This window comes from Microtus pennsylvanicus, chromosome X, assembly GCF_037038515.1.
Source record: "Microtus pennsylvanicus isolate mMicPen1 chromosome X, mMicPen1.hap1, whole genome shotgun sequence".
In the NCBI taxonomy this organism is placed as follows: Eukaryota; Metazoa; Chordata; class Mammalia; order Rodentia; family Cricetidae; genus Microtus; species Microtus pennsylvanicus.
The window spans coordinates 51,301,103-51,313,682 of NC_134601.1; the positions used below are offsets into that span (position 1 = coordinate 51,301,103).

A 12,580-nucleotide genomic window follows, 5' to 3' on the forward strand; every position below is an offset into this window, starting at 1 on the left:
AGGTCCTGGATAGAAGTACTGCAGAAGCTAAGAGACCATGGATGCAAGCCCAGACTACTATACCCAGCCAAGCTTTCGTTCACTATAAATGGAGAAATCAAGACATTCCAGGATAAAAACAAATTTAAACAATACGTAGCCACGAATCCAGCCCTACAGAAAGTAATAGAAGGAAAATCGCAACCCAAGGAATCCAACATTGCCAACACTGCTTACAATAACTCAGGCATCTAGCGACCCTTCACTAGCACAACTCAAAGAAGGGAGACACACAAATTCTACTTCCAAAAACAATAAGAATATCTGGCGTAAACAACCACTGGTCATTAATATCACTTAATATTAATGGTCTCAATTCACCTATAAAAAGGCACAGGCTAAGAGATTGGATACGAAAACAGGATCCAACATTCTGCTGTTTGCAAGAAACACATCTCAACCACAAAGACAGGCATCTACTCAGAGTAAAGGGCTGGGAAAAGATCTTTCAAGCAAATGGTCCTAAGAAAAAAGCAGGTGTGGCCATATTAATTTCTAACAAAACTGACTTCAAACTAAAATCAATCCGAAGAGATCGAGATGGACACTTTATACTCATAACAGGAACAATTTGTCAGGATGAAGTCTCAATCCTGAATATTTACGCCCCTAATATAAAAGCACCCACGTATGTAAAAGAAATATTACTAAAACTCAAGGCAGACATCAAACCACACACACTAGTAGTAGGAGACTTCAATACACCTCTCTCAGCAATGGACAGGTCAATCAGACAGAAACCTAATAGAGAAGTAAGAGAACTACTGGAGGTAATGAAGCAAATGGACTTAACAGACATCTATAGAACATTCCACCCAAATAGGAAAGAATATACCTTCTTCTCTGCAGCCCATGGAACCTTCTCGAAAATTGACCACATACTCGGAAACAAAGGAAACCTCCACAGATACAAAAAAATATCAGTGTCCACCTGTGTCTTATCAGATCACCATGGATTAAAGTTAGAATTCAACAACAATCCTACCTCCAGAAAGCCGACAAACTCATGGAAACTGAACAGTCAACTACTGAACCACACCTGGGTCAAAGAAGAAATCAAGAAAGAAATTAAAGTCTTCCTTGAATTTAATGAAAATAAAGGGACAACATACTCAAACCTATGGGACACTATGAAAGCAGTGCTAAGAGGAAAGTTCATAGCACTAAGTGCCCACTTAAAGAAAACAGAGAAAGCATACATTGGAGACTTAACAGCACACCTGAAAGCTTTAGAAAAAAAAGAAGCAGATGCGCCCAGGAGGAGTAGAAGACTGGAAATAATCAAACTGAGGGCTGAAATCAACAAAATAGAAACGCAGAAAACAGTCCAAAGAATCAATGAAACAAAAAGTTGGTTCTTGGAGAAAATCAACAAGATCGACAAACCCCTATCCAAACTAATTAAACGACAGAGAGAGAACACGCAAATAAATAAGATCAGAAATGAAAAGGGGGACATAACCACAGACACAGAGGAAATTCAGAGACTCATTAGATCTTACTACAAAAGCCTGTATGCCACAAAACTAGAAAATGCAAAAGAAATGGACATTTTTTTAGATAAGTACCACATACCAAAGCTAAACCAAGACCAGGTGAACGATCTAAATAGACCTGTTAGTCGCGAAGAGCTAGAAACCGTTATCAAAAATCTACCTTCCAAAAAAAGACCAGGACCAGATGGTTTCAATGCAGAATTCTACCAGAACTTCCAAGAAGAGCTAATACCTATACTCCTTAATGTATTTCACAATATAGAAACAGAAGAGTCATTGCCAAATTCCTTTTATGAAGCTACAGTTACCCTGATACCAAAACCACACAAAGACCCAACCAAGAAAGAAAATTACAGGCCGATCTCACTCATGAATATCGATGCAAAAATTCTCAATAAAATACTGGCAAACCGAATCCAAGAACACATTAGAAAAATTATCCATTATGATCAAGTAGGCTTCATCCCAGAGATGCAGGGCTGGTTCAACATACGCAAATCTATCAATGTAATCCACCATATAAATAAACTGAAAGAAAAAAACCATATGATCATTTCATTAGATGCTGAAAAAGCATTTGACAAAATTCAACACCCCTTTATGATAAAAGTCTTGGAGAGATTAGGGATACAAGGATCATACCTAAATATAATAAAAGCTATTTACAGCAAGCCGTCAGCTAACATTAAATTAAATGGAGAAAAACTCAAAGCCATCCCACTAAAATCAGGAACACGACAAGGCTGTCCACTCTCTCCATACCTCTTCAATATAGTGCTTGAAGTTCTAGCAATAGCAATAAGACAACATAAAGGGATCAAGGGGATTCGTATCGGAAAAGAAGAAGTTAAGCTCTCGTTATTTGCAGATGATATGATAGTATACATAAGCGACCCCAAAAACTCTACCAAAGAACTCCTACAGCTGATAAACACCTTTAGTAATGTGGCAGGATACAAGATCAACTCCAAAAAATCAGTGGCCTTCCTATACACTAAGGATAAGGAAACAGAGAGGGAAATTAGAGAAGCATCACCTTTCACGATAGTCACAAATAGCATAAAATATCTTGGGGTAACTCTGACCAAGGATGTGAAAGATCTATTTGACAAGAACTTTAAGTCTTTGAAGAAAGAAATTGAAGAGGACACCAAAAAATGGAAAGATCTTCCTTGCTCCTGGATTGGGAGGATCAACATAGTAAAAATGGCAATTCTACCAAAAGCAATCTATAGATTCAATGCAATCCCCATCAAAATCCCATCAAAATTCTTCACAGATCTGGAGAAGACAATAATCAACTTTATATGGAAAAACAAAAAACCCAGGATAGCCAAAACAATCTTATACAACAAAGGATCGTCTGGAGGCATTACCATCCCTGCCTTCAAACTCTACTACAGAGCTACAGTATTGAAAACAGCTTGGTATTGGCATAAAAACAGAGAAGTCGACCAATGGAATCGAATAGAAGACCCTGACATTAACCCACAAACCTATGAACACCTGATTTTCGATAAAGGAGCTAAAAGTATACAATGGAAAAAAGAGAGCATCTTCAACAAATTGTGCTGGCAAAACTGGATGTCAACTTGTAGACGAATGAAAATAGATCCATATCTATCACCATGTACAAAACTCAAGTCCAAATGGATTAAAGACCTCAATATCAGTTTGAACACAGTGAACCTGATAGAAGAGAAAGTGGGAAGCACTCTACAACACATGGGCACAGGAGACCACTTCTTACGTATAACCCCAGCAGCACAGACATTAAGGACCTCATTGAATAAATGGGACCTCCTGAGACTGAGAAGCTTCTGTAAAGCAAAGGACACTGTCACTAAGACAAAAAGGCAACCCACCAACTGGGAGAAGATCTTCACCAACCCCGCAACTGACAAAGGTCTGATCTCCAAAATATATAAAGAACTCAAGAAACTAGACCGTAAATGGCTAATCAACCCAATTATAAAATGGGGCATTGAGCTGAACAGAGAATTCTCAACAGAAGAACTTCAAATGGCCAAAAGACACTTAAGGTCATGCTCAACTTCCTTAGCGATCAGGGAAATGCAAATCAAGACAACTTTAAGATACCATCTTACACCTGTCAGAATGGCTAAAATCAAAAATACCAATGATAGCCTTTGTTGGAGAGGTTGTGGAGAAAGGGGTACACTCATCCATTGCTGGTGGGAATGCAAACTTGTGCAACCACTTTGGAAGGCAGTATGGCGGTTTCTCAGGAAATTCGGGATCAACTTACCCCTGGACCCAGCAATACCACTCTTGGGAATGTACCCAAGAGAGGCCTTATCATACAACAAAAGTATATGCTCTACAATGTTCATAGCAGCATTGTTTGTGATAGCCAGAACCTGGAAACAACCTAGATGCCCTTCAATGGAAGAATGGATGAAGAAAGTATGGAATTTATACATATTAGAGTACTACTCAGCAATAAAAAACAAGGACTTCATGAATTTTGCATACAAATGGATGGAAATAGAAAACACTATCCTGAGTGAGGTAAGCCAGACCCAAAAAGAGGAACATGGGATGTACTCACTCATATTTGGTTTCTAGCCATAAACCAAGGACATTGAGCTTATAATTAGTGATCCTAGAGAAGCTAAATAAGGAGAACCCAAAGAAAAACATATAGGCATCCTCCTGAATATTAACCTTCAGCAAGCGATGAAAGGAGACAGAGACAGAGACCCAAATTGGAGCACAGGACTGAAATCTCAAGGTCCAAATCAGGAGCAGAAAGAGAGAGAGCACGAGCATGGAACTCAGGACCGCGAGGGGTACACCCACACATTGAGACAATGGGGATGTTCTATTGGGAACTCACCAAGGCCAGCTGGCCTGGGTCTGGAAAAGCCTGGGATAAAACCGGACTCTCTGAACATAGCGGACAATGAGGACTACTGACAACTCAAGAACAATGGCAATGGGTTTCTGATCCTACTGCACGCACTGGCTTTGTGGGAGCCTAGGCAGTTTGGATGCTCAACTTACTAGACCTGGATGGAGGTGGGGGTTCCTTGGACTTCCCACAGGCCAGGGAACCCTGATTGCTTTTCGGGCTGGGGGGAGACTTAATTGGGGGAGGGGGAGGGAAATGGGAGGCGGTGGCGGGGAAGAGACAGAAATCTTTAATAAATAAATAAATTAATTAATTAAAAAAAAAAAAGTAGGAATAGTTTTTCTCTGAAAGTGGATTTAGAGAATTGCTTGATGTTTGCCCATTAATTTGAATTTCTTTGCATTTTATGAATATTATGCCATTAATATTTTCTGTCCAATTAAATCATGTGTCAGGTGTTCTAATGATAGAAACCATGATTAATTAATAACTGAAGTCAACAAGCCAAGAATAAAACATGCAATTCATTCTAGGAAGGTGGCAAAGAAATTTTCAGAGCAAATTATTGTGGAACATTTTAAAGATGATCAAGAAGGTATTCATAGAAGATGCTGTTTGAATGACAAGAAGATGCAATCATGCAAATGCCCTTACAGATAAGGTTAAAGAGCAAGCACTAAGGTCCTGAAGTGGTTAAATAATATTAACTAAACCAGACATTCAGAATATAGGAAATTAGAGACTTGTACAATATTAAGTCATCCAAAATTTCAGCATGGATAGTAGAAGAGATTATGATGCCTCCCCATTAGAGGAAATGATTAGAATTAATGTTGTCTGGAGATAAGAAAGCTGGTTTACTTTGAATGTCAAACCTGATAGACTATCAGTGTCTCAGTATAAGGTCCTAACCCCTTAAATACATTGATAGCAGTGAGTAAACTTATTTGTTATTTAGGGGGTATGTGTAAGAGAATTTAGAGGCAAGAGAGTGGGGTATAGATCTTGTCAAATCGCATTATATTAATGTACAGATTTCTCAAACAGTAAATAAAAATTAATAAGAGAATGAGTGACACTAAATGAGACTGAAGAGTTGGAGGCAAGTTTACTCAAGGTTTGATGGAAAAAGATTTTTTTAATTTTATTTAAAATATATTTAATAATTATTTAAAAGATTTAAACAAGGAAACATTAAATACTGTTGATGTGGTATTCCCCTCTATATGCTATGAATGTTTTATTACCATTTGTTAATAAAGAGGCTGCTTTGGTCTATGACAGGGCAGAATATATGTAGACAGGAAAACTAAACTGAATGAAGGGAGAAAGAATATGGAGACAGAAAGAAGCCATGTAGCTCCCCAAGAAGCGGGATGTGAGGTAACAAGCCATGAACATTTTGATAAATTATTATAATAGAAATGGGTTAATTTAAGATGTAAGAGCTAGCTAGCAATATGGCTGAGGAGTTGATCAGTGTTGTAATTAATATAGTTTTTGTGTGATCATTCAGGTCTATGTGGCCAGGAAGCAAAAGTGCTTTCTACATTTACAAACAGTTGTTTTTACTTTGCTATGTAAAAATCTCTCTGGTTTTATTGCCAAAAGAATTGATTTTGGTATGCTATATATCATGAAAATCCAGATAAATTTTAAAAAACCTGCCTGTGTAAAGTATTACATGGGATACAGAGAAAAACGAAGTAAGAATACCAGAATGATAGATTAGAAGTATGCATATTTTTGTGTATATGCATGGGAACTCTGAAGCAAAGAGTAACACAAGTTGCTTCATATTTTCTGGCCTTGATTCAATGGTTACAGTTGCTTTTTCTCAAAGGAGTAAGACTTAGAGAAAGTTAGCAAGTGTTTAAAGATTAATTATAACAACTTACTTAAGGTATCTACAGGCGAATGCAGTCGTCGTTTGTTTCCTTCTGCAATTAAAATATAAGTTCTTATTGATAAAGATAAAATGTACTTCAGAAACAACACTTGGAGTAATCAAGCTGGATGGACTTGGAAGCTTCTTCCCTGAGGACTAGCTTTAGTAACATCCCACAGGACTAGGCACACTGCTAAGGGAGAAAAGCAATTGGCAGTCTTACTAAGCTGTGATGCCTATGAACCACAGCAAAGACCAGGATGACAAAATATACCCAAAGCTACAATAGTAGTGCATATATCTTGAGAGTTACCATGAGTTGTGTAATTGGATTTAGAGCCCACCTCAATAGGATGAAATTTATGCCTGGTACTGTAAACTCAACTATCTATTGATAAATGGTGAGGCCATAAACCCTAGAAGAGTACTCATTACTGCCACTTTGCTAAACCATTATAATTATTGGAGAAAAAACAAGCCTGGTTAAAACATAGAGAATATCTGACCCAATGGGCATTGAATCCCAAATGATAGTTCTGAAACACAACCTTTACATTAAAAAATACAGAGAACATGATGGAAGAGGGATCAGAAAGATGGTAAAGACACAGAAAAACAGGACATCCAGTTTTGCCAGCACAATTTGTTGAAAATGCTGTCTTTTTTCCATTGTATACTATTAGCTCCTTTATCGAAAATCAGGTGCTCATAGGTTTGTGGGTTAAAGTCAGGGTCTTCTATATTGTTAAGAGTTGAATGGGTACAATACCTTGAACAAGACTAGAAATGTATGTATAGCATGTTTTAATAAAATGAATTTAATATACAAAAAAAAAGAAAAACAGGACATCAGCTATGAGATTTGTCTTCTATGTATGACAGAGAAGTTGCATTCATGATTTCTCAACAAAATGGTCACCTACCCAAAACTTTGATAATGGCTATACAAGTTGATATGCTAAAGGGGTTAAGGGAAATCCCACAATACTCCACCAATAGATGAAGAACTACAGGCAATTAATGATTGCTGAAGGAAGACTTCTCCAGGGATGATCTCCCAAATGTACAGCCATAAAATCACATGCATTCATAGATTCTCTCTCTCTCACTTTCTCTCTCTCTCTCTCTCTCTCTCTCTCTCTCTCTCTCTCGCTCTCTTTCTCTCTCTCCCTCTCTCTCTCTCTCTGTATGTAAAATAATAATGAAAGATCATGAATTTAAGAGGGGAAAATGTGAAGAGATTGAAGTGAAGAGAAATGATGAAAATATAGCACACATTTATGAAATTTTAAAAATACGTAAAACATAAAAGATAGTACCATATTGGATTTAAGTATCTTGAATCCAGAAAAAATACATTAAAAATAAATCCCCATATAGTTAGAAACTGATGCTGTACAAATTATTGAAAGCATAAGACAGTGTAGGCAGGAAACAGACCAAAACCTAGAATTATTTCTTAAGACATTCCAATATGATATAAATAATTTAGAAAAGGAGGAGATAAATATATATAGATAATAATGTACTCAGAGAGTTTATAAAAGTAGTTTATGTAGAAGAAAATAAGGAAAATTTTGTAAGAAAGAAGGGGTGATAAAACATTTAAAAACCTATTGAAAGGTGGATGAAGATGAAGAATAAAATAGTTTATTATTTTAATCAAAATAAAGGCCTCATTTCTCTTGATGAGGATATCCATCAGTTAAATGATAACAGAAATCACACAAGGACATGGTAAAAAGTAAATAAGGAACTCTAACTTTAAAATGCATATTATAATTGACATACATCTGCTTTAGTAAATATGTAATAAAGTGATCACAAAAATGGTATTTTAAAAATACAATTTTGAATTGGCATGATGTCTAAGCCAGTAAGGAAGGTGCTTGCAACCTGCCACGAAAGCAAAATGACCTCAGTTTGTTTCTCAGAACCCACAACAAACAGAAGGAGAGGACTGACTATACAAAAGATGTTTTGTAATTTCCATACAAGTGCTATGGTATAACAGCCACAACATATGCCACACATATACACAAGGAAAATAAAATTTTTAAATACATAGGTTTACTTAATATTGCAAAAAATATTCTCATGAGAAGAAATGGAATGGGCATATAAGATGAAAAGTATAAAGCCAGATATCTCTAAGAGATAGGCTTTTGTACCATAATAAAAACTATGTTCTACATTTTCAATGTTAAGAATTTTATTAGCGTAAAATACCTTGTTATAATCCTAAAGAGGTAAACTTCTGATAACCACAAAACAAAAATCTAAGTTAACGACACAAAAGGAATAAAAATGGAAAGAAAGTATTAGGGGAAATTATACTCTGGAAAGAACATAGAAAGAGACAAAAAATGGATCCAGGATCTACAAAACACTTACAAGAAATGTAGGAAATAGTAGCAATGTAGCCTTTAGATTAGTAATTATATTCAGTGTAAATGGAAAGCTCTCTTAATTGAAAATATAAGTAGCTCAGGGGCAAAATAATCCATACCCCGTTATGTACTGTCTACAAAAGTTTTAACTTCATTTTAAGTATAAAAAAATGTTTAAAGGATAGAAAAACTTGAACCAAATGAAACAAGAGTATGTATGCCTACTTTGTATAGAGTTCAGAGCTAAAATAAAGATAAATTGATGTGTTTCATAATATAATAATAAGAAAGTAACCCATCAAAAGGATATAATTATTATCAATAGATTTATATTTCTGCCATTATGGGAAATTTTTTCCAGGATGATCTCCTACAGATACTAAGATATAATGATAGAGTCCATTATATAAAAGGCTTTTTGTTTACATACAATCACATACTTTAATTTCATCTTCAGAGTTCTTGTAATACTGGTAAAGACCTGCAAATAGAGTTTTAGTTCTTATACTGTGTTATTGAGGGAGCACTGCTGAGAAATGAATCATAAGTTGTCTTAGTGTTCTGTTGCTGTGAAGATATCCCATGACCAAAGGAACTCTTATAAATGAATGCATGTAATTGGGGCTTGCTTACACTTTCAGAGGTTAGTCCATTATCATCATGGCAGGAAACATGGCAGTGAGCAGGTGCTGTGGCACAATGCGCTTGTACACTGTAAAGATTTGTCACTCATATTGGTTTAATAAGACACTAATGGGCCAGTAGCCAGGCAGGAAGTATAAGTGGGGCAACCAGACTAGGAGAATTCTGGAAAGAGGAAAGGCAGAGAGTCAGTCACCAGCCAGATGTTAAGGAAGCAAGATGAGAACATCTCACTAAGAAATGTTACCAAGCCATATTGCTAAACATAGATAAGAATTATGTGTTAATTTAAGTTGTAAGGGCTTATTAATAATAAGCCTGAGCTAATAGGCCAAACCGTTTATAATTAATATAAGTCTCTGTAGGTTTCTTTAGGACTGAACAGCTATGTGACCAGGTAGGATAGAAACTTCTATCTACAAGCAGATAGAAATAGCTTGAGAGTCCTACATCTGAATTGGAAGGCACCAACAATAAAGAGATACAGGACCTGGCTTGAGCTTTTGAAAAGTTAAAGCTCACTCCCAACTTCTTCCAACAAGGCCACTCCTACTACAAGGTCATATGTCCTAATCCCTGTCAAGTAGTATACTTCTTTAAGACCAAGTATTTAAATATATGAGCCTATGCTACTGGGCATTCCTATTCAAATAACCACATAAGTCTTTAGTAATTGATAGCTATATTATTTAAAATTTAAATATTTCATATGCTGTTAATTGAATCTATGGATGTGAAACTTGTAGATAAAAAGGACTGGCAGTATTATGTGATTTTATGTATGCAAATATATAATAAGTGATAACTTATAAATAATGTCCAATAAGAATTTAACATCCATTGCCAATAAGAAGATAAAATAATTTTAAACAAGCTGGGCGGTGGTGGCGCACGCCTTTAATACCAGCACTTGGGAGTCAGAGGCAGGCGGATCTCTGTGAGTTCGAGACCAGCCTGGTCTACAAGAGCTAGTTCCAGGGCAGGCTCCAAAACCACAGAGAAACCCTGTCTCGAAAAACCAAAAATAAAATAAAATAAAATAATTTTAAACATATACTATAGTAAAATTATAAGGATCATTCTTCTTTAATTTTGGAAATATTTAAACTATAGGTTAATTTTGTTTTATTTTGTGTATATGTGTACTTTACCTGCATGTATGCATGTTCACTGTATGTGCCTGGTGTCCACAGAGATCAAAAGACAATATCATATGCCCAAGAACTGGAAATACTGATGGTTCTAAACCACCATGTGTCTTGCATGTTGGGAAATGAACCCAAGGCTTCTGTAGGAGCAACAAGTGCTAATAACCACTGAACAATCTCTATAGCCCTATTTGCATATGTGATTAAGTGAAATAATGAAGACAGGAATACAAACACTGTGATACTATCTCAGTTAACTCAGGTAACTCAGAAGACTGCAATGTGACTAAAAGGCCAATAGTATGTAGGTACAGGATTTCTCTATGCATGATAAAATGTTCCTGATATTTATCATAGTTATATTAAATAGTGATCAGGAAAAATTACACTGAATTACAGACTTTAAAATGATTAAAGTCAGCTGAGCCTGGTCCTATAGATCTATAACCTTAGCTCCTCATGAGACTGAGATGAAAGAATTCCAGATGCAAGACAGTCTAGGGTACAGTGTGAGTTCAAGGCTAGCCTCAGAAATGTAGATAAAAACTGTATTGAAATAAAATAATTAAACAAAATGTCTGATGTATAGCTTCGTACTAGAGCACTTCCATAGAATATATAAAGTCCTAAGTTCAACCACTATGACTTCCAAAGGGGATGAAAAGTTTAAATGTATGTTAAATTTTTTTTCCTCATTAAAGTAAGAGTAGATAGAACATTGAGATGAAACCAACACATTTAACGGATATTTCCACTGCAGTTAATTGATCATGAAATGAAAATGTTAAGAAAGGTTAGGATAATTTAAAAATTCAATTGGACGACTACACTGGAGCTAATGTTCATTCATGAACTTCATGCATCTTAAAAGAGGATGTACTTTCCTTTTAGGGACACAGGAAACATTGTAAAAAGTTGGTGACTTGCCACATGACGATAGAATTCATAGTGTATTTCCAAAGTCAATATTAGGATCAGTTTTTTTTTCAAATATCAAAATATAATTAACTTAAAAAGTAACTACAAAAAAACCCAAAAGGTAGTTAAGTAATTTCCCTAGCTTCTGGACAAGAACACTATGATCGAACTTCTATAATTATTTTATTCCTACTGTATCAGTGAACACGTATCCCTCTTGCACATCTGGTAGTTGGTGACTGTGACCAGTCCATGTATTTTGTAGATCAGATTAAAACAAGAACCTAAAGGAGACACCCACACCTTCCACCTGGTGTTACTTGAATTCCTGGTGTGTCTGCTCTCCAAAGCCACTTGGATATAAAACAGACACATGAATTCAGTAACTAAGAACTGGAAACAACCTATGTTATCATGGATGAGATCCATGATACAATGTCACAGGCAATGAAATGAATTAATCAAAATAAGAATCACTAGATTTTAATTTAAACAGCGATTAGTTATCTTAATATTACTTCCCTTTTAAAACAGTTGATTTGCGAGAATGATCTTTCTTTCTCTGTTTACCTGAACTATTCCTGTTGTGCTATTTTCTTTAGTGGGGCTCTTATACTCTGCCTTCTGTAAAAGATGCTCCCCATAGAGTGAGCTTCCCACAGGGATGTACTAACACAAGCAGCCTTCGCTTTTATGCCCTGTTTTTGACAGTATATATGTTCTTTCACCTTTGGTCATGGATGAGTCTTAAACTCTTCAGGTGTAATTAGTGCAACCACAGTCAGGATGGTATAGGCATTCATAGTTGGTCTATTAAAGTGTCACACTGGTTTTCCAAATTATCAGCTCTGTCAATAGTGGCCAGTGTAACACATGGGACTTCAGCAGCCTCATCAAGGTGCATTTACCTATTTCCTTTGCTTATTATCTTATTCTTGATTTAATCTCTGTCCAGTGATTTGTCATGGTGCCAACTAATATAACTCCCGTCCTATTGTGCTGTAAAGAGGCCATGTTGAGTGACTGACATGGAAAGAAATAAAATTAACTAAGGAGTCCAAAGGAGGAAAATCATTGACATTTATCTCTTACCAGTCAGAAATATCAATTTTCACTATAGTCGTGATCTTGAAGAATAGGTAATAGAAACTCTCAAAGGAGCTGCCTCATTGAAAACCAGGGGA

The 12,580-nt window shown here is 36.0% G+C and overlaps 1 pseudogene; it reads left to right on the forward strand.

The window, feature by feature from the left end:
- The first annotated feature begins 11,943 nt into the window (after nt 1-11,943).
- Nucleotides 11,944-12,166, forward strand: LOC142840336 (phosphatidylinositol N-acetylglucosaminyltransferase subunit Y-like; annotated as a pseudogene).
- The last annotated feature ends 414 nt before the right edge of the window (nt 12,167-12,580 follow it).